Source organism: Nylanderia fulva, unplaced genomic scaffold (assembly GCF_048542155.1).
Source record: "Nylanderia fulva isolate GAGA-0341 unplaced genomic scaffold, ASM4854215v1 Scaffold103, whole genome shotgun sequence".
NCBI lineage: Eukaryota > Metazoa > Arthropoda > Insecta > Hymenoptera > Formicidae > Nylanderia > Nylanderia fulva.
The window spans coordinates 175,802-200,607 of record NW_028189226.1 but is presented as its reverse complement, the minus strand read 5'-3'; the positions used below and the strand labels follow the sequence as shown (position 1 = coordinate 200,607).

Here is a 24,806-nt window from a genome sequence, read left to right as displayed (position 1 = left end):
AAGCATTTATTCCATTCCAAATGAGGTATCTCCAAAACATAATTTTTGAACGCTTCAATAGCTTCTTCGAGCGATGAAAATCGTTGACCACGCAGTTTATTCTTCACGGATGGGAACAAAAAAAAATCATTAGGTGCTAAATCAGGGCTGTACGGCGGATGACCCATCAATTCGATGTTTTGAGTGCTTAAATAGTCTCTTGTTTAAGCCGATGTGTGAGAGCTCGCATTGTCATGATAAAGAACAATCCGGCGTCACTTGTTTGTTTTTCTTATTTCACCGAAGACTTCTGGCAAACAGATGGTTGTGTACCACTCAGAATTTACTGTTCTACGATTCTGTAAAGGCACTGTTGCAATATGATCAGTTTTTCCAAAGAAACAAGACACCATTTTCTTTGAAGTGCTTCGTGCGTGAACAACTTTTGTTGGATTTGGTTCATCTTGGACCACCCATACAGGCGACTGTTGCTTACTTTCGGGCTCATACTAATATACGAGGTGTGTTCAAAAAGTATCGCGAATTTTGTGTTTTTTCAAAAATTATTTATTTATTCATGAATATCTATTTTGTCCCCTTCAAAGTAATCCCCACCAGATATTATACACTTGTGCCAACGTTTTTTCCAATCCTCGAAGCACTTCAAAAAATCATTTTTTGTGATGTTGTTCAGCTCCTCCTTCGATGCCGTCTTTATCTCCTCAATCGTAGCGTAGCGTCGTCCTTTCATGGGCCTCTTCAGTTTCGGGAACAAGAAAAAGTCACAGGGGGCCAGATCTGGGGAATACGGTGGCTGCGGCATTATTAGTGTGTTGTTAATGCGATGCTGTTTTTGGTCGAAATTGAGCAATTTTGGTACGAATTTCGCGGCGACCCGTGTTATGCTCAAATCATTGGTAAAAATCGAATGGCACGAGCCAATCGATATGTTTAGGTCCTCAGCAACTTCTCTAACGGTGATTCGACGATTGACCAATACTATTTTCTTCACTTCATCAATGTTTTCGTCTGTTGTTGACGTGCTTGGGCGTCCGGCACGCTCTTCGTCGTTCACATCTTCTCGGCCCTCGGAAAACATTTTGTACCACCGATAAACGTTGCTTCGGTCCAAGGTAGCTTCACCATATGCCACAGTCAACATTCGGAATGCGTCCGCGCACTTAATTTTGTTTTTCACACAAAATTTGATACAGATTCTTTGATCCATTTTTTGGAATAGGCAAAAATCGAAGACGAGCCAAAACACGTGCAAGCAAAGCAGCTGTCAAAAATTAACTGAACATTCAAAATGGCCGTACTTGTCGGCATAAATGAGAAACATGAGTACCAACATAACGCCACAAAAAAATCAAAAATCGAATATACGTAACCCGCGGAAATTCAAAATTCGCGATACTTTTTGAACACACCTCGTATCTATGATTTGTCACCTGTTACGATCTTTTAAACGTCTTTTGAAGCACCGCGATTGTATTTCTTAAGCATTTCTTTGCACCAATCGACACGAGCCTTTTTTTGAGCGATTGTCAAATTATGTGGGATCCAACGCGAACATAACTTTCGCACAGCTAAGTGTTTATGTAAAATCACATATATGCTGGTGGAACTAATGCTTAGGGATGTCTCAATCTCACAATAGATTACATGACAATCTTGCTTAATCATTTCGTGCACTGCATCGATGTTTTCTGGCACTACAGCCGATTTTGGACGACCGTCACGAAACTCGTCGGACAGCGACCACGATTAAATTCACTATACCAGCAATACACAGTAGTTTTTGATGGAGCTTCATCGCCAAAAGTGAAATTAAGTTGATCGATGCACTCTTGTTGTAATGATCCACGTCGAAAGTCGTAAAAAATCATTGCACGAAAATGTTCACGATTCAGTTCCATCTTTTGCCGAGACGAAACTTTCAACTAAATATAAAATAAACAAATAGCGTCCGTAGGACAAAATGTTCTAAGTACGTATATCGTTAAAAATGTCAAACTTTACGATGGAACCGTCAGATGGACTCACATGACATCAGTGTTGCCAGTTCCCGAAATATAAATAGTAACCCTCGTATAGGGGCTGTATATGTATATATATTTGTATAATTATATTGTTGTAAAAAATATACATATATGCAAACATCTTAGAGTAAAATAAAGAATTGTATTACACGCACACACACACGCATTATTAGATACAATTTTAATAATAAATAACAATTTTAATATATTAAAACATAATAAAACATAATAAAATAATTAAATAATTATATTTTATTTTCAGTTAGCGCAGTTTTTTATATCACTACTTGTGTTAAAAACAGATTGAATTACTATACATATACATTGGAACAATTCTTTGTATTATTTTTGTGGAAAAATAAAATATATATTAAAGACTAACTTTTTCCATAACACTTTTCTAGATGGGCGCGTGGATTTTGATGCATTTATTTTTTAAATAAATATTTCTTTTTAAATATCACACTTTATACATGATGTACAAGAAAAATAGGAATATGTAATACTCGTGAAAACAATCCAAAAAGTTTTAATAAGTAGTATTCCAAAAACTATTTTTTTCTAATTTTAAAACAGTTTCTATGATAGATTGAACTTATTTCAAGTATGTATTGTATGATATATTATTTATACGCGACCGCTCGTTTATTATTTATCTCTAACAAGCTTTTAAAGTTGTTGATAATTTTCAATTCTCTATGTTTGTTTGTTTACAAATATTTGGAGGATGGTCAAAAAATAAATAATTCATGAGATATTTTATACTTAAATTTAGTAAGAAAGTAAAACTTTTCTTTCGACCGTACTGGCAAATATTATTTATTAAATTACAACGTTTCGACCCTTCTTTGAGTCCTCCTTATCAAGTGATCTAGATATACATAGAGAAGAAATACAGTACAGAGATTAATACAATAAAAAAAAAATTACTTCACTTAACAATATTACAAAATAATAAAAAGAAGCAAAACATACTTGTAAAAATAAAAATATAATTATAATTTTAAGATGTCAAGAATGAATATAGTGTCGGTTTGACAACACGTCAAGACTTAGACGAGTTATGAGAGACTAAACGACCTTTATTATTTTGTAGAAATATTTCGTCGGCTCTCAATATTAAATAATAATATTATAAGATATTTTAAATCGGCCGATAGAGCCCAAGCCTTAAAGGGTCTGAATAGCTTAGTGGTAAAAGCAGTCGCCCGGAAAGTGAAAGACGCGGGTTCGATTCCCCCGCTTCAGCGACTTTTCGGACCTATATTTTTCTCGCCTATTTTTCTCCATATGTAAGTTCGAGATTAATTTATATATGGAACTTAGTAATCTCAAACCAAAAAATACAGTTCCGAAAAAGTAATTTTTCGCGCTTGGGCTCTATTGGCCGATTTAAAATATCATATATCTTTATTATTTTGTCGTAGATATTATTATTTAAAACAAAGTGATAAATATAAGGCCAACTTATCGAGCTGAATATTCGAGATGTTCAGTCAACTACCATTTATTACATGTATAAATTATAAAACTACAGTCATTATATTAAAACTAACGCAAATTACAATCATTCTATAAACGTTTCGACCGCACGCGGTCTTCTTCAGTATAATTATTGAAATATAAATTCTTACAATTCACATAATATCGAAATTTAATTATAGTTATTCAGAATCAAGAGTTTTTGAGCAATTAACGCGTGTTTCAATCCGTCCTGTCCAACAATGTTCGCCTCGATATGATCCCTGATTTTGTTCAGATCTCGGATAGTTTCATCGTTAATATGCGAGAAATTAACCCGTTCCGTAGGCGCTGCGATTAATAAAAAATTACCGATCAACGTATGTCCAAATTATAATATGTATCCCCTACAATTGGTAGTATGCTTACCTATCATCGTTCTTCTTGACAATTTTGCTACTTATTAACAGTTATTAAGGATGACACATAACAAACCAACAATACAGAAAGACAGCTCATTTTAAACTCTACTTGATCGGAGAGCGTGCGTGTTTATATATGATCTAATATCTATGTTTTACTCGTTGATGTCCTATTTGTCCTATTATTATTTCTTGTTCGCTAATATATCCAAAATATCAAAATACGACTCGCTAAGTAACTCAGTATCTTTGTTTAAATTTAGTCCATTTTTTTGTTCCTTGATATGTAGCATCTCAGAAATGAGTCTTTTATAATAATTATTTTCGTTGTCCATGATCTTAACATTGTCCCAATTAAAAGTATGATGTTCATTTATTATGTGTTCAGAAATTACTGAATGTTTCGTTGAGTCCAATCTAATATTATTTTTATGTTCTTTCATTCGCGTCTGCAATTGCCTCTTTGTTTGGCCTACATAAGATGCATTACAATTATTGCAACTGATCTTATAAACCACATTCGAATTGCATGGATGTTTAGTTTTATCTTTCTGCGCTTTAATAATATTATCCAGTTTGTTGAGACATCTATACCCTACCATACAATTTTTATTTTTTACCGAGGAAACAATCATTTCTGAGATCCCATCTATATACGGAATGACAAAGAATTTTTTATTGACCGAGTCATTTCCTATACTTTTTGTTCTTTCTATGTTGGCCTGTCTCTCTATAATGCTCCCCTTAGATATGATGTGTTCTATCCGATGATTAATTTTGTTAAAAATCAGATCAAGAGGGTAACCATTGCTTCTGAGTATATTAATAATTAACTCCAAATTTTTATTAAAAAATAGTGGATGTGATAGCAATAGACATCTGTCTACAAGGTTATATATTATTCCAATTTTGTGGCATAATGGGTGGTTTGAATAAAATGATAACGTCCTTCCTGAGAAGGTTTCTTTTTGATACCAGTCTATATATATTTTGTTATTAATAATTTTAAGTGATAAATCTAAGAAATTCAAGCTATGGTTAACCTCTTGTTCGACCGTGAATTTAAGTCTTTCATGATAGTTGTTAAAATTATTCACAATCTGAGTCATATTAGTCATAGAGGTGGCCACTATTATGTCATCCACATAACGAAAATAAAACAAACATTCCAAATTCAACGCTTTGAGAACTGTATCCTCAAGATCTTGCATAACCAGGTCTGCAATAATTGGTGATAACGGTGACCCCATAGGGGTCCCAAACGTCTGTTTATAAATTATGTCATCAAATGTAAAATATGTAGAAGTCAATATGAATTTTATACCCCCCAAAAATTCGTTTTTCGGTATTTTAGTATTTATTCCAATGTAATCCCATCTATCGTTAATACCGTCAATCGCAAGATCCAGAGGAACGTTCGTAAACAAAGACACCACATCCAAGGAAAACATCCTATCATTCTCATCAATCTTTTTACCAGACAATATGCTGTACAAATCAAAACTATTATTAATATGACTTTTCGCTTTGGGTAGGCTAGTTCGTAAGGTGTTTTGTAAAAACGAAGCCAGCGAGTATAGAGCTGTATCAACCGATGAAACTATGATTCTAACTGGATAGTTTTCCTTATGGATTTTAGGTAATCCATACGCTTTTGGAAGGAGAGAATCACTACAACGTAATTTATAATATTCGTTTTTTGAAATATAATCTTCCTTAAGCCATCTCTTCAACAAATCATTCAAATCGTTCTCTATTTTTTTGCACGGATTTTTTTTAACAATAGTGTAAGTGTTGACATCTTTTAAAACGTTTTCCATTTTGTTAATATAATGAGATCTTTCCATTGCCACCGTAGCATTACCCTTGTCCGCGCGTGTGAATAGAACATTCGGATTGTCTTTACAAAATTTTATTAAATCTCTGTGTGCACCAAGTAATTTTTGTTGACTTACGTCATTTTTATCCTTCGTGTTCAGAAGTTGTGCAAATTTTGGAACCGCGATATTTCTGATCGTTGTGAGATTATTAATATTATTTCGTTTGCTATTACTCTCTATGTCCTTGATGAATTCATGTATCGCTGTTTTTTTACTAATATTCGGAAGACAGAATTTATCACCCATTTGCAACAGATTAGAAAACGTTAGGCGGAATGTCTGTGTTGGAAAGATTAACAAACCATTTTTTATTAGTATTTTCCAAAGGGTTAATTGTATCATTGAGAAATTTATTGGCTTCTATGTGTATATTGATCTCCTTGGCATCATTAGTGATTGCCCTGAGAGAATTTTGTGATATTTTCGTCGGTTGTGAAGTTTCAAAATGTAAAGAACAATGTATATCTATAGGTTTGATGCTGTTGATATACTTATAGTGTTGTTTTCTCTTAAGCCAATTGAATTTCTTTTCGTGTGCAGTAACCAATCTGTTGTGGCAATTTTTAAAAGCAATGTTATGATGTTCGAAAATTCTATTCCACGCGAGTACAGGTAAACGATTAAATAACCCGCTGGTGAGATGAAAAATCCTATTTTGTAATGACTCTACCTGTCTATGCAAATCAAAGATTTCAATGCTCATCGCATTTGTTTTGAATTTGTACAACATACTATCTAGTCTTCTGATCGATCTGTGATGAAAAACGTTAAATTTAATGCGGCAAAAACCTTCTAAATGTGTAGGAAAAATATCGCCATTTTTACAATTTCTTAAAAACTCTCAACTTGTCTCAACAAACTGGATAATATTATTAAAGCGCAGAAAGATAAAACTAAACATCCATGCAATTCGAATGTGGTTTATAAGATCAGTTGCAATAATTGTAATGCATCTTATGTAGGCCAAACAAAGAGGCAATTGCAGACACGAATGAAAGAACATAAAAATAATATTAGATTGGACTCAACGAAACATTCAGTAATTTCTGAACACATAATAAATGAACATCATACTTTTAATTGGGACAATGTTAAGATCATGGACAACGAAAATAATTATTATAAAAGACTCATTTCTGAGATGCTACATATCAAGGAACAAAAAAATGGACTAAATTTAAACAAAGATACTGAGTTACTTAGCGAGTCGTATTTTGATATTTTGGATATATTAGCGAACAAGAAATAATAATAGGACAAATAGGACATCAACGAGTAAAACATAGATATTAGATCATATATAAACACGCACGCTCTCCGATCAAGTAGAGTTTAAAATGAGCTGTCTTTCTGTATTGTTGGTTTGTTATGTGTCATCCTTAATAATTGTTAATAAGTAGCAAAATTGTCAAGAAGAACGATGATAGGTAAGCATACTACCAATTGTAGGGGATACATATTATAATTTGGACATACGTTGATCGGTAATTTTTTATTAATCGCAGCGCCTACGGAACGGGTTAATTTCTCGCATATTAACGATGAAACTATCCGAGATCTGAACAAAATCAGGGATCATATCGAGGCGAACATTGTTGGACAGGACGGATTGAAACACGCGTTAATTGCTCAAAAACTCTTGATTCTGAATAACTATAATTAAATTTCGATATTATGTGAATTGTAAGAATTTATATTTCAATAATTATACTGAAGAAGACCGCGTGCGGTCGAAACGTTTATAGAATGATTGTAATTTGCGTTAGTTTTAATATAATGACTGTAGTTTTATAATTTATACATGTAATAAATGGTAGTTGACTGAACATCTCGAATATTCAGCTCGATAAGTTGGCCTTATATTTATCACTTTGTTTTCAATATACGAGCGACAATTGTATTAATTTATTATTATTATTTAAATTGTCGATATCCTTTTGTAAGTTAATAGCGTTATTATTTTTCTTAATAAAAAACATTTCAGCAATTTCTCTTTTTCTTACGTGTTTTTCACTGTGCAAAATAACCGGCGAAATCCAGTCAAAATCGTGATCAAATTCAATTTTATGTTTGCTGATAACTGATAACTGATAAATTACTCAAATGCATTTTGATGTTGCTAAAATGTTCCTTTACACGTGTACATAGATGTCTCTTTGTCCGATGTATGACACGTTGCAATCATTACAATTAATTTCGTAAACTACTTAAGTTTTTTATCTGTAGGCAGTCTATCCTTGCCGAGTGTAATTAAATGATTCGGTTTTTTAAGAATATTATGAACAACATTAAATCCGATATTTTAAAAAAATTGATCGATATCGCCTAAGCTATTAACATAAGGTAGTGAAATGAAAGGAGATTTATCAACAATATTTCGCTCATTACTCGATTCATTCATGTTTCTGTGTTTTAAAAAATTAATCTTTTTATTAACCCAACGATCAATTACATGTTTAGGAAAGCAGTTATTAAATAAAATCTGTTTTACAATATTAATATTTTCGTCGTAAAATTGGTCATTAGATAAGAGACTCGCGTGATCTACAAGATTGAAAATTGTGTTCATTTTATATTTAAAAGGATGATTGGAAAAGAAATTCATATATCTGTTTGAACACGTGTTCTTTCTGTACCAATTTGTTACAAGCTTTTCATTTGACCGAGAGATCGTTGTATTCAAAAAATTAATACATCCGTCTGATTCCGTCTCATATGTAAAGGTTAAACGGTGGTGATAATTATTAAAGGTATTAATTATTTCGTGGATTTTGGTCTTTGGAATAATAGCGAAAATATTGTCAACATATCTATAATAAGTCGGAACATTGAAACTAAGTTGACTTAAACAATGTGTTTTGAGATCATCCATCACCATGTCTGCCAAGATAGGTGAGAGAGAAGATCCCATGGGACTACCAAAGATTTGTTCGTAATATTGTTCATTAAACCTAAAATTAGTAGAATCTCGAATAAATTCGACGGCATATAAGAACTGAGCAAAACTGAAATCCGTATTTTGAGAAATGTCACTCCATCGTTTTTCAATAGCGCGTAAAACCAATTTTTTTGAAATATTAGTGTATAGAGCGATCACATCTAAAGAAATCAAAGTATTATTGTCGTCAATAATTTTATCTTTTAATAATAAGAAGATTTTAATTCGGCTTCTTAATTTTAAAATCACAATCTACACTTCATTCCTCTCGACCAATAGAGCCACACGCGATGTTATTGTGACAGAAAGAAAAAAAATTTGGAAACTAAGGAATTTGAATCCTATGGTTGGGATCTCAGAAATTCCCCTTGTTCCTTTTCTTAACTTCCCCTGTAAAGAAATAGGCGAGAAAAATATTGGTCCAAAAGTCGGCTGAATCGGGAATCGATGTTTCCAAATTTTCTTTCTTTCTTAATTGTTGCAATAACATCGCGTATGGCTCTATTGGTCAAAAGGAATGAAGTGTAGATTGTGGTTTTAAAATTAAGGAACTGACTTAAAATATTCTTATTATTGTTTCGTCACGTCTGGGCCTAATTACGACGCTTTGGGGGGTATAAACATTGAGAAAAATATTGATTCGTAAGTGTCTGAATAGCTCAGTTGGAAGAGCAGTCGCCCGGCAAGCGGAAGGTCTCGGGTTCGATTCCCGATTCAGCCGACTTTCGGACCAATATTTTTCTCGCCTATTTCTTTTCAGGGGAAGTTAAGAGAAGGAACAAGGGGAATTTCTGAGATCCCAACCATAGGATTCAAATTCCTTAGTTTCCAAATTTTCTTTCTTTCTTAATTGTCGCAATAACATCGCGTGTGGCTCTATTGGTCAAAAGGAATGAAGTGTAGATTGTGGTTTTATCTTTTAAATTTGCGGATAACGTCCAGCCATTCTTAACGTAAGATTTCGGTAACAAATTAGAACTATGATGACAAATTAGAACTAAAATATTATGAATATATTTAGCAACATTATATACTGGACTACCTAATGAAGATACAATGATGCGTAGAGGAAATTCTTTTTTGTGAACCTTTGGCAGACCATAACAACGTGGTAAATTACTATTAGTGATATTTAATGACTTATACGTGGAGTCGTCAATTAAACCGTTATCTCGCCAAGATTTTATTAAGGCGTTAGTCTTTATAGTTAGTTGTTTGATAGGATTTTTCTTTAGTTTTTTGTAAGTGGATTCATCATTCAATAACAATTCCATTTTTTCCAAATAATCATTTTTACTCATTACTACGGTGATCTGACCCTTATCAGCTTTGGTGACAAAAATATCTTTATTATCACGTAGAAATTTTTTACAGAGCGAAAAACCTTGTAAGATGTGTCTGTTAGAGAAAAAGAAATGTGTTTATTTTCACATAAAAACTTTTTGAGAGAATTAGCTACTGATATTCTGGTGGTTTCTAGTAAATCACTCGGAATGTTCTTGTGATTAATTTCTAGGTTCTTTATGTTATCCAGGACGATATTAATTCGATCTTTACTATTTGCGTGATCTATCGGCAATATTTGCCAGTACGGTCGAGAAAAGAGTTTTATTTTTTTAAATTCTGTCTGGCGATTCTCAAATATCTACGTTTTTATTTTTTTAGTAAGAAAGTTATTTAATGACGTTATGTTAAATTCGTCGATAAATAAATTGATATACATATATCAACAAAAACTGATATCAACAATTAGCATCTTGTATTGAAACAATACAGTAAATTTAATCTGCTCGGAACAACCAAAACAACAACAACAACAATAACAATAATAATAATGATGAATTTTTAAGGGAAATGTTTACATTAAAATATTACTTAGTATTATTTGCTTATAAAATACAAACAAAAATAAAAAGACTTTTATATAATTTTCAATTATATAAAAGTATTAAATTAAAAATTACATTTAATTACATTTTTATATAAAATTATATAAAAATATAATTAAAAATTATATATAAATATTTAGAAATATAAATTATCTAAAATATATAAATAAAAATGTAAAATATTATAAATTATTTAAAAATAGTAATTATATAATTATTAATAAAAATATTTGTATGTAAAAATAAGTAATCAGTAGTTCGAACTTTATTTTTTAAAATTAACTGATTACTTATTTTTACATAAAAATAATTTAAAAAATTAAAGTTTGAGCTACTGATTAAGCTTATTAAGAACTTGATTCGTTCATTATTGAAATCTGATAATCTAAAATACATTCGCAGCTTATGTATAAATATACACGTTCCGTCTCGTTGCTGCTGTGCGTGACTTTTTGTTGCGTGAGACTTGGTGCGAGACACTACCGTATTTCTTAATTTTCTATATAGATTACCAGTTTGGCATTAAAACTAATTAAAAATAACAAGCTCACGAATAAATCGTCTGGGATAAAATGTTTTTGAAAGCAGCCAGATCGTGTAAAAAGTACAAAAATTACAATTTGATATAAAATATTTTTTAAGTAACTAGAATAATATAAATAAATGATCTGTAGAATAATTTTTTTTATAATTAAAGCGGGCAAATTGTTTTTGGAATAAAATATTTGAAATAAAATATTTGGAATAAAATATATAAAAGTAACGAGATCACGTAAGAAGATTATTTCTGAAATGTTTTTAAAATTAGTGGAGAATACATACAGCATATATACAGTTTCTAGCTTTATAAAATTATTGAACATTATCATTTATATTATTTATAATAGTCAACTAGTAATTAGATTTTATTTCTAATGGAATTTTATTGAGAGTAAATTATCATAAATATATACATATATACATCTTTTATATATCTATAATATATAAAGCTTTTGGCATTAAATATTGTTAAATTATTAACCAATATACGAATAGAATTTTTGGTATTAAAAATAATTTAATGTAGCCATAGTTTACATGAGAATAAATATACACTTATTGTTAAAAATATACTTTAGAAATCCAGTAAGACGATTATTAGACACAGCCCGTCTTATTGCTTACAGTATGTGAAATATGACACAAGACATGGGGGGAGGGATGCTTTCCAGCAACAAAACAGTCATATACTGTGTGACAGTATTACACAGTGTCGACTTGTCGTTGGAATGTCCTTAAGCTAGTTTACTTCACCGCCAGAGTGCGGAGCAATCACTTTATATTACCTTTTCATTTGTCAGGCTAGATGGTGTTGCAAGGCCCTCTTTCTTTTTAATCAATAAAAAACTTACACTTGTCATTAAATATTCTAGTATATATGCACAGTAAATAGATATACTATAATACTAAACTATATAATAATGAACATTGAACTATAATAGCATTGAATTAATACTGAAATGATAATGTCACTGCAGCCATCTTGAATTGATGGCGTCAGAAGCAAAAAAATACGTCAGAAATAAAAATATATCATAAAAATTCTTGTAACTTATATTAAAATAAAAGTGTTTTTTTTTAAATAAAACGGTCTGAAATTGATAGAACAGACATGTAAAATATACCGAGAACTCTCCTTTTGTTTGAGTAATCAATAAATAACATATATACAGTTATGTGCAAAATAATAGCACCGGTTGAAAAAAATGAGGGGAATTTGTATATTTCCTCCATCATCAAAAAGTGATTATTAAAGGATTTCCTGGTATTCGTCAGTTCGTTCAAAGATCACAACAATCAGAATTTAATCCTAGATATATACAGTCAAGACAGTTAAACATAGTAAAAAAAACATACATATTCCTCTCATTTTTTCAACCGGTGCTATTATTTTGCACATAACTGTAATGTATATGTCGAATTGAATTAAACCAAGGACGAAAATCAGCTGTTTGACAGATAGTCTAAATGAAATAAATATTTGCTTTCACATATTAAATTATGGCAAAATGGGAGTCTTCAATATATTTTAACACCATGACAATTATTTTAAACATAAAAACACTGCAATAAAAGAAAAAATTACGCTGTAAGTGATAAGAATAATTTAGCTTGCTAAAATGTCATTTATGCTTATTATTAATAAACAAAATTATATTAAAAATATTCAAATGGTGTATTTGCTCGTCTACTGATTAAAACAAAATTTAATATATAAAAAGGCCAACTAATCGAGCATTATTAGATGATATAAACTAAGTATTTATTCTATATAAGATAATACAGTACAAACGTTTCGACCGCACGTGGTCTTCTTCAGTATAGGAATTAAAAGTAGATGATTATAAGTGATTGTAAGTCGCAATTTTATCGCCGAATTAATGCATGTCGTGTTAAGTCAAATTACAAAACGTCAGTATAATTCTTACGGATTGATCGCTCTATTGAGATGTTTGGCTGATCCCATAGATTTCATCGTTAGTATGCGAGAAATTGTTGTTGTCATAACGCACTGTCAGTAGTGAGATATAATAAATTAATAATGTGTCAAAATATAAAAATTGGTCTTACGTGATCTGTGCTCTTACTTGTAATGTTTGTCACTTCCCAACTAGACCGTACCAACGTAACATGACCTCTCATTTCCAAATGTACTCATTTTGTAATTATGTGTGTTTATATAGTTTAAGTGTGTTTAGGATTTTAACGAACTGTCTTTCTTGTGTGTTTTTTATTATTACATGTTTGCTAGTTTTTCCAATATATCAAAATAAGATTCGCTAAGCAACTCGGTATCTCTATTTAGGTTTAACCCATTTTTTTGTTCCTATGTGTAACATCTCGGAAATGAGTCTTTTATGATAATTAGTTTCACTGTCTAAAATTTTAACGTTGTCCCAATCAAAAGAACGATGTTCATTTGATATGTGATCAGAGATTACCGCGAATGTCTTGTCGAATCTAACTTTATGTTGTTAACGTGTTCTTTCATTCTAGTCTGCAATTGTCTCTTCGTTTGGCTCACATAAGAAGAGTTGCAATTTTTACAATTGATCTTATAGACTACATTTGACGTACATGGGTGTTCATTTTTATCTTTTTGCGTCTTAATAATTTTATCAAGTTTATTGATACATCTGTATCCTGTTATGAGTTTTGTATTTTTTACCGAAGAAACAATCATTTCTGAAATTTTATTGATATATGGAATAACAAAAAATTTTTTTGGCATTGGTTCTTTTTCTGAGTTGCCTATTTGTCTTTTACTGTGTCTATTTAAGATACTTTTTTTGGAAATAAGATGCCTTATCCGATGGTTGATTTTATTAAAAATGAGATCAAGGGGGTAACCGTTGCTTCTTAATATGTCAATAATTAATATCAAGTTATTATTAATATCAACTATATAAACACACATAATTACAAAATGAGTACATTTGGAAATGAGAGGTCATGTTACGTTGGTACGGTCTAGTTGGGAAGCGACAAACATTACAAGTAAGCGCACAGATCACGTAAGACTAATTTTTATATTTTGACACATTATTAATTTATTATATCTCACTACTGACAGTGCGTTATGACAACAACAATTTCTCGCATACTAACGATGAAATCTATGGGATCGGCCAAACATCTCAATAGAGCGATCAATCCGTAAGAAATATACTGACGTTTTGTAATTTGATTTAACACGACATGCATTAATTCGGCAATAAAATTGCGACTTACAATCACTTATAATTATCTACTTTTAATTCCTATACTGAAGAAGACCACGTGCGGTCGAAACATTTGTACTGTATTATCTTATATAGAATAAATACTTAGTTTATATCATCTAATAATGCTCGATTAGTTGGCCTTTTTATATACTAAAAATCATTATTTATTAATCATATTATTTTTATTTATTATTGTACATTTTTTGTCGATAAAACAATATAGATTTTTATTTCCATCGTTTGAATTAAATCATCATTGTCAACGCGGACTTTGGTAATTGAATATGCAGGAGCCTTAAAGCGTTCCGGATCAACATAATTGTTAATAAATATCTTTTTTTTTCAACTAGAACTACCAAATATATACTATTTTACAGTAAAGTTAGGCAAAATGTCAAAACTGGGAGGAAGAACTCCTTTTTTTAGCTGAGTATACACATGTGTATATGCAACTAGTAATACTATACGTAAGGCGTGTGAGTATAAGAGCATCGACGAGGTAATATTAAAGACTGAATAAATTTCTGTCTCTACCAAGTGGGTCCGTCATCGGTCGATAATTATGACAATAATAACTAATAAGAACTTTTTACTAAATTGTAAATTGTAATTATGTAGTTTATATTCAACACAATTAATAATTCATATATATATATATATATATATATATATATAATAGGAATTTGGCCCTTACCGACACCGTGTGACGGCCCACTTGATAGGCAACACAAACTCCTGTAAGATCATCGGTCTTTAATATACCTCGTCGGTGATAAGAGTAAAAATATTCCAACACTGTTATCTCTTTAATAGCCCGCCTGATTTTTAATTATTCGCTATTATTCCAGTCTATAGTTCAGTGGATGTATGTCAAGAATTTGTAATAATTTCAAATTGTAGAAGATATTTTTGCTGTAAAAATGATACCAAATTTAAAAAATTGGTTTATAAAGTGACACAAAAGATAACATAGTTGAACACAGCAATTTAGCCGTATGCGATTGTGTCGCGTTGTACCGTAATTGGAAAGCACTTGTGCACTATGTTATCTCTGCGTTATTGAAAAGCATTCGTGATCTGTCTCTTTGTTCAGCAGATTCGCGATCTGGAATAAGTTTCGATTATGAATCAAACACAATATTTCTTGATCGGACATAATTACGATCACACAGTTTTAATCAACCACAGTCCCAGTCAGACATAGTCCCAATCAAACACAATCCTGACCAGACATAATCTCGATTGGACATAATCCGAATCAGACAGTCCCGATCAAACACAAGACAAGACCCTATCAAACACAGTTTCTTTCAATAAAGTAAAGTAAATTTTGCTTTGTGCGAGAAATTGCAAATCTTTGTATCTGTAATTGTATAATTATTGACTTCTAACGTATACTGAAAGCAATAATTGATACAATAGATTTTGTTTCGCGCAAAAATATCTATACAAGTTCACGTAGAACTTTGTTTAATCGAATCTGTGTTCGATCGAGTCTGTATCCGAGTGAGATTATGTTTGATCAAGATTGTGTCCGATCGGGAAATATTTTCGTGTTTATTTGGTAATGAGGATAATCCCGTGAGCAGGACGTTATGCGTCTTTGCATCATTCCATTGAAGAATAAAAAAGGACATGCTTTCTACAATATTATCAATAAAATATTATATTGTGCGTTGAGATTTATTAGTTGTAACAAAAGTTATGATAATAGTAATAGAAAAGTTATGATAATAGTAATAGTTAATATAAAAGAGATATCTTACAATAAATTTTAGCATTAAATATATGTACATATATGTATATGTATATCATAATGTTTATGTTAATTTTACTTTTTTTACATCAATACTGTACTTACACATATATACGAATGTTTAGCTAATACTATTCTTTTATATTAAACTTCTAAAGCCAACTCTTCGTTGTTTTGTCATGTATTCTGCATTTTTTGATGGCCTTGTTTTGTATATAAATATAGATTGCATAATTTTAAACAAAGTCAATAGTGCCGCGAGTTTTAAATCTATAAGTTAGAAACCGGCAAAGAATATTTTTATATTAAAAATTGTTTTAATTTGTGGTATAAATTTAACGATACAATTCTATATTACTACATATACTTTTATTATATAAAAGGATTTAAAAATCTACGAAATCAATAGAAAAAAACAACTTGAAATAAATTCTATTTGGTCGAAAAAACAGACAATTTCAAGAATCTCTTTAAAAAGTAAATGTTAGAGACGCAAATTATTTTAAGTCTATTTTTCATATGTAGATTCCTTCTTGCTTTGGCACTCATGTCGCCATCTATACTTTTCTCCAACTATTACTCTCTCGCGCGATCTCTTCTCTCTACGACACTCACATTAATTCTTACACTGTACGATCAATTTATGTGTTCAGTACGCTAATTACAATAAAAGTGTCTGTCATTTAATTACATGAACCCGTGTCCCGCATCGACCTCTCTATCCAACAGGTTATGGGCCCAGGGCATGTAAGTCGCAAGAAAAGTATATCGCGCGACGTAAAGTGTAACCGCAACGTGACGCCGAATTATAACCTAACAAAAAAAAAACGTCGACTAAATAACGACTAAAGTAAGAACAGCGTCATGGCAAGTATCGCTAACTCCACACGCATTGAAATGCTCAACCAAAACAATTACAATACATGGAGTATTCAGGTTGAAGCGTTATTAATAAAAGCGGATTTGTGGAAATTTGTCTCTGGCAGGAAAGCAAAATCTGAGGTGCAACAAGGCGCATCACAAGCGGCACAGCAAGCAGCCCTGGACAAGTGGATAGCACAAGACAGGAAAGCGAAGTCGGACCTCATCTTATCGATATCCCCTTTTGAACTGATGCAGGTACGCGGATGTGAAACATCACGCGAAATTTGGACAAAATTAGAATGCACCTACGCATCGAAGGGACCGGCACGTAAGGCAAACTTGCTCAAGCAACTTATTTTGCAAAAATTACCCGACAATGGTGATCTTAAAGAGCACCTTTCGCGATTCTTTGATATTATCGATAGGCTTAGTGCCATGAATATCGAGATAAATGGTGATCTTCTTACAATCATGTTATTGTACAGTTTGCCCGATAGTTTCAAAAATTTTAGATGCGCTATCGAGACTCGCGACACGCTACCGGACGCCGAATCGTAAAAATCCTCGAAGAAAATGACGCCAGGGTTCGAAGATCAAGTCAAATGCAATGTATGCAAAATACAATCTGAAGGAAAAATCTTCCAAAGATAAAATTGAGACGAGTAATTCTAAGGCCAACAAGAAAAAGGTAATCTATAAATGTAATTACTGTCAAAAGAAGGGACATAAGGAATCCGAGTGTTTTTCAAAGAAAAAGGCTAAGGAAAACAAATTGTCAAAAGATCAAAACGCTAACCACGTTGACGAAAGTTTTTTCATAAACAGCCCAATAGCCGGAACTAGAAGTCGAGCATAGTGCATAGACAGTGGATGTACGACCCATTTATGCAAGGACAAGGACTCTTTTTCAAGATACGAAGACACGGACAGTAAAATACGAATGGCTGACGTAACCACAACGGGTGTTCACGCCAAAGGCACCGTAAAAATGAGCATCCGATGTGGCGAAGATAACCGAAAGATTAATCTCGAAAACACCCTATACGTTCCCGAGCTCTCGACAAATCTAATGTCCGTGGCAAAAATAGTAGACAAAGACCACGAAGTCATATTTAAAAAGAATCATGCCGTTATCAGGGATCTACAAGGGAATGTAAAAATGTTCGCGGAACGTCAAGGAAATTTATTCTACGTTCAAGAATGTCAGCGAGAAGACTGCAACACAGCTAGCGACAAAAAGGACATGGTCACACTTTGGCACGGACGCCTATGCCATCTAAATTTCCGAGATTTAAATACAATGAAGAAAAATCACAACGTCATAGGAATAAATTTCAAGGACCCAAATTCAATTCCGGATTGTAAAACATGCCTTGTCGCAAAGTTACCTTGACAGTCGTTCCCCAAGAGAGAAGAAAAGTTGTCTGAAAAGCTTCAGATTATTCACACCGATCTCTGCGGGCCCATGAGGACAACTTCGAACGGCGGAGCCAGATATTTTATGACTATCACAGGCAATTTTAGTCGCTGGGGCGACATCTACTTCCTAAAGAGCAAAGACGAGGTCCCATAAAAAATGATCAAGTTCATCGAAAAGGCTGAAAGACAAACAGGATCAAAGGTCAAAGCGGTGCAATCCGACAACGGCACTGAATTTTGCAATCGGAAACTAAATGAATATTTCATATTATTATAGAAGAAAGGCATTCTACGCAGATTCACCGTTCTCAACACTCCACAACAGAATGGTACGACGGAACGCCGTAATCGTACTCTCGTGGAACCTGCCAGGTGCATGTTAATGCAGGCAAACCTCCCGAACTCATTTTGGGCAGAGGCAATAAATACAGCAAACTACGTGTGAAATAGATGTATTTCAAAAAGTTTAGACGCAGGCACACCGTACGAAATTTGATCAAGTAAAAAGCCGAACGTCAAACACCTTCACATTTTCGGTTGTAAAGTTTTTGTTACAGACACCACTCCAGGAAAGGATAAATTCCAACCCAGGGCCAAGGAGGGCATATTCGTAGGCTATTCATCCAAATCAAAGGCCTATCGCATTTGGATCCCAGCTGAGAAACAAGTACACATCAGCCGAGACGTAAAATTTTTGGACGAAAATCTAGGCAACAGACATAACGACGTCATAAATCCTGAACATATTGACGGCAACAAAGACGCAAATACGCACACGCCCGAAATAGATTTTAATCAAGACACAGCCATTATCGGAAATAATTCCGAACGCGAAAACAATGTGGACGAAAGCGACAATGAAGAACCTGATATTTCTCAAAATCAGGAGCCGAAGAGAGGCCCAAGCAAACCGAAACTAATACGTACAGGTCAACCTGGTCGTCCGAAAAAACAATACGCGACGGTCGTGAACAACGCTACCCAGAGACAGTCGAGCAGCACAACCCAAGACGTCATCTGAGAGGGAGCGATTGTAGTCAGCGACGACGAATGGTTCGATGCATCCTCAAATATGTGCACCGCGGAAATTCTTTTCGCCCAAGCTATATCCAGCAACAACCATGAAGAATGGAAAGATGCCATCTATGAAGAGATGAAATGTATAGTTGAACACGACACATGGGACATAGTCAAAAGGCCGCCAGACGCCAAGGTTATCGGATCAAGAATTGTTCTACGCAACAAATATGGATCAGATAGACAGCTCGAACGTCGAAAAGCGAGATTGGTCGCGAAAGGATTCGCGCAACGTCCCGGAGTGGATTTCCACGACACTTTCGCTCCAGTGGCACGACTCAGATCATTTAGGTTTTGTCCGTAAAGTTTAAGTTGACGATTAGTCAATTAGACGTCACCACCGCATATTTGAATAGCAAAATCGACACCAAGATACATATGTCGAAATCTCCACTGCTTCACAAAATGCTGCAGAGAATGATAAAGGAAGAATCGAACGCAAGCATCGCAACGAAGGCTAAGAAGATGTCATCTAGCATCAAAGGCGAAGATCAAGTGTGTCGTTTAAATCGCGTCATATATGGCTTAAAACAGGCAGGACGTTAATGATACAATCGACTTAACGAAGTCTTACAATTAATCGGTTTCCGACACACCAAGTCCGACCCCTGCGTATTTGTCGATAATACTGAAACCACGCCAACAATAGTAATGGTCTACGTTGACGACATTATTATCGCCTCCAAAAACTCAGGGAGAGTCAACATGATCAAGGCGGAACTGTCAAGGAGATTCAAAATAAAGGATCTTGGACCTGCCAAGTATTGCCTGGGTTTCGAAATTCATCAACAAAACAGCATAATCAAGTTGTCGCAGGCTGGTTACATTAGGGAGATTCTTAACAAATTTGGAATGTCCGAATGCAAATCGGCTTGCACCCCATTGGCAGTCAGCTCAAAATTTTCCTAAGGCGAGGGAGGACCAGACCTCGAATTTCCTTACCAAGAGCTCGTTGGAGCTCTAATGTATTTGGCAATAGGAACGCGACCTGACATTGCTCACGCCGTCAGCGTTCTTGGTCAGTTCAATGACTGCTACGATAAATCACACTGGTTGGCAGCTAAACGTGTGCTCAGATACCTAAAGGGCACCGAACATTATGGTATAACATATAACAAAAAAACCGACGACCTTACAGGATACGTTGACGCCGACTGGGGCGGCTCGATTGACGACCGCAGATCATACACAGGCTTAACTTTCGTACTATCGGGCGCCGCTATTTCCTGGACATCTAGAAAGCAGCGCACCGTTGCATTGTTGTTCACCGAGGTCGAATATCTTGGACTCACCGACGCTGCGAAAGAGGCACTACACCTAAATCAATTCCTAAAGGAATTTGGACTTAACATTCCTATTCCTATTAAGTTATGTAACGACAACCAAGGCGCTGCTAATCTATCGAGAAATCTCGTCCACCACGCAAAGTCGAAATATATCGACATTCGTTGTCACTTTATCAGAGACGCGATTTCCAACGGACTTATCAAAGTAATGGTAGTAATTCAATCGACCAATTCTGGCAAATAATTAAATTTATTGTATTTTCACAACGTTTCGGCCGTGGGTTTCGGCCCTTATCAATATAATTAATAAGAATCCTGTAAAAAAGTTAACTAACAAAATGCATTCACTCATTAAGTCTTGGCTCGATAATAAATTAATAGACGTGACTACTTACAATTATTTAAATGTAACTAACGACAATTTACCACGTTGTTACGGGTTGCCGAAAATCCACAAAGATGACTTTCCATTACGAATTATAGTATTGTCTTTATGTAGCCCGTTATATAATTTGTCAAACTACATACATAATATACTCATTAATTCCATTAAAAAACCGAGATCGTTTATTAAGGATGGTTGGTCCTTTGCCGAGAATATTAAGAACAAAGCAATTAATGACGATGAAGTATTAATATCATTAGATGTTACTTCCTTATTTACGAATATCCCGAAAGAATTAGTAATTAGCGGAATAAAAAAGCGTTGGACGGACATCTCAACCAAAACGAAATTCAACCTTTCCCAATTTTTATATGTAATTGACTTTATTATAAATTCAACAAGTTTTGTTTTTAACGGACGTTACTATGAACAGATTTTTGGTAGTCCTATGAGGTCTCCGCTCTCACCCATATTAGCGGATATAGTGATGGACGACTTAGAGACGGATTGCCAGGAAAGATTGAGTTTCAAAACTTCGCTGTTTTACAGATATGTGGACAATATTTTCACGATCATCCCATTAAAGGGTGTTGATGAAATTGTGTCGGCTTTTAATAATTACCATCCGAGATTAAAATTTACACATAAAATTGAAAGTGATAACGCGATTAATTTTTTGAACACTTCTGTGATTAGACATAATGGTAGTTTGTTAACTGATTGGTTTATGAAACCCACTTGCTCAGGTAGATATATTAATTATGATTCTAATTATCTTTTTAAATACAAAAAGAATACCATTTTTAGTCTTGTTGACCATGCAATTTTATTATAGGACGACTGTTTTCATCAAAGGAACATCTCTAAAATCGATATTGACGAATAATTGTTTTCCGTCGGATATTATTAATAAGTTTGTGAATAATAGGTTAAAATTGCTCAAGACACGAAATAATGACAATCGCAATGTGGATAATGACAATTTAGTTAATAAAAAATTTGACCGTATTATACAATTACCGTATGTCAAAGAACTTAGTGAGGATGTCTCGAGGTTATTACGATTTACTGGCTTGCAAAGCGTTTACTGCATACCGAAAAAATTAAATACATTAATTAGACGCGTCAAAGATCCTTTACCGTTAGAAGAAAAAACAGGAGTAGTATATAAGATTAATTGTGCAAATTGTTCCTCATCATATATTGGTCAAACTAAACGACAACTAGGCACACGTATAAAAGAACATTCTAATAATTTTAAATTACACAATAGTAATTACTCAGTCATAAGTAATCATAAATTGGACAATGGTCATGATTTCAATTGGTCTACTCCAGAAATTTTACATCATGAGAAATATGTAAGTAAACGAGAAATCGCGGAGATGTTTTTTATCAAAAAATTTGACAACACAATTAATTTACAAAAAGACACAGATAATTTAAATAATGTTTACGAAAAATTAATAAAGGTTGTTTAGTTTGATCAAAATAGTGAGTATATAAGGAGCTCGAAATTGACACAAATAACATAGTTATTTCGTATTATACTATCATGTTATTATATAATGTCATATTTTAAGATCGAATTTTTGTTTTTTAAAAAAGTTGTGATTTAAGAACATAGGTATGGTTGCGAATTAACGTGTGAATATTTTTTTATATATTTTATTATTTTTATAGTTGTTCTAATAATTAATATTATATTATAGCACTTGATAAGGGCCGAAACCCATGGCCGAAACGTTGTGAAAATACAATAAATTTAATTATTTGCCAGAATTAGTTGATTGAATTACTACCATTTTTTAATTATCATCCGGTGACTTCATAATTTATATCATTTATCAAAGTAAAGTATCTCCCCACCGAACGCATGCCCGCCAACATGCTTACAAAGGCGTTGGGTTCAACGAAGCATCTGGCTTGCTGTGAGTTTATCGGAGTAGGATCGATCCGCTGTTCGAACACAACAATAATTTGAGGGAGAGTATTAGAGATGCAAATTATTTTAAGTCTATTTTTTATATGTAGATTCCTTCTTGCTTTGGCACTCATGTCGCCATCTATACTTTTCTCCAACTATTACTCTCTCGCGCGATCTCCCCTCCCTAAGACACTCACATTAATTCTTACACTGTACGATTGACCTATGTGTTCAGTACGCTAATTACAATAAAAGTATCTGTCATTTAATTAACGACGATTACATGAACCCGTGTTCCGCATCGACCTCTCTATCCAACAGTAAAAATAACAATTTAAAAAAAAATGTTTTGTTTTAATTAAAGAGTTGTTAAATATTTATTAATCATTTCAATATATTGCAGAAACATAAATAAATGTGTAAAAATAAATAAGTAAATATATGTGTTATAGAAATTTAATATTTATTATAAAATACAACATAAATCCAAAATGTATGTATGTATACATATAAGAAGAAAGAATCGCATATGTATATATATATATATACATATGCGATTCTTTCTTCTCATATATATAAATTTTTAGGATATGAAAAATGTTCCCTTCTTTTTTCTTTTTTAGTGTACATGCAAGGGCATCCGTAGAATTTTTTTAAGGCGGGCATAGCACTTCCAGATTGACTAAAAAAATGTATGCTTTGATATTTTTATATCTTTTATTAGTATTAAAGCTTTCTCACCACGATAGATGTAAATTGAGAAAGGTTTTTTGTTTTTTTTAGTATTTAAAAAAAAATTTTTAATTTTTCCTTTTTCAAGGGGGCAAGTGCTCGTTTTGCTTCTCCCCCTGCGAACCTCTATGTGTATGTATGTATATATATATATATATATATATTTAACTTTATTGTTTCAGTAGGTTTTCAAAAATGTTTTCTTTCCGTTTTGCGGAAAAGAAATTTTCTTCTTTATAATTGTATCTTTGACACTCTGCACACAGCTTGATAAAAAAATTTTCTCAAAAAATTTCACTCAAGTTGCATAAACTACGGCATTTAGCATACAAAATGCTATTTAAAATTTTTCTATGTTTTTTTTATAAAATTACTCAATTTTGTAATTAAATCTGTATTTTTTTAGAACAAGAAAAATAAAAAAAAATTTAAATCACTGACAGCGTGTTAAAGTTCACACTTGAAACTTCAATGTTTTTCTATATTTTTTGTCTACAATGATTTTTGCTCGAATTTTAACAATTTAAAAATAGTATAATTTAGCAAAAAATGCTCTCTATTTTTTTAATATATATGTATACATATATCTAAAGCAAAGTCTTTATTATATTTTAAAAGACTTCTTAATTGTTGAATAACACACAAGTATTATTTATTATATAATAAGTTATTATATAAATAAAAATTTATATAATGTAATAAAAAATTAGGAACAACGGAAAATATTTTTTTCAATTTTTTTAAATCATTAATTTTCTTCAAAACCTCGTATAAAAAATTTTATACTATATTGACTTACTTTTTTTATCGCCTCTTCAGTTGTTTCGTTAATAACAGATCATACTGTACAACACGGTTTAATACATATGCATATATCGGAAAAAGAATAAATGAATGATATAGCAGTTAAAAGTTTCGCAAAATGTCTCTCAAAAATACTGCGATACATGGAAAATTTTCTGGCGACTGTTTTCATTCATTTGGC

General features: G+C 32.6%; 1 pseudogene; it reads left to right on the top strand.

The window, feature by feature from the left end:
* The first annotated feature begins 20,454 nt into the window (after window positions 1-20,454).
* Window positions 20,455-21,765, top strand: LOC146725120 (uncharacterized; annotated as a pseudogene).
* Window positions 21,766-24,806: the final 3,041 nt, after the last annotated feature.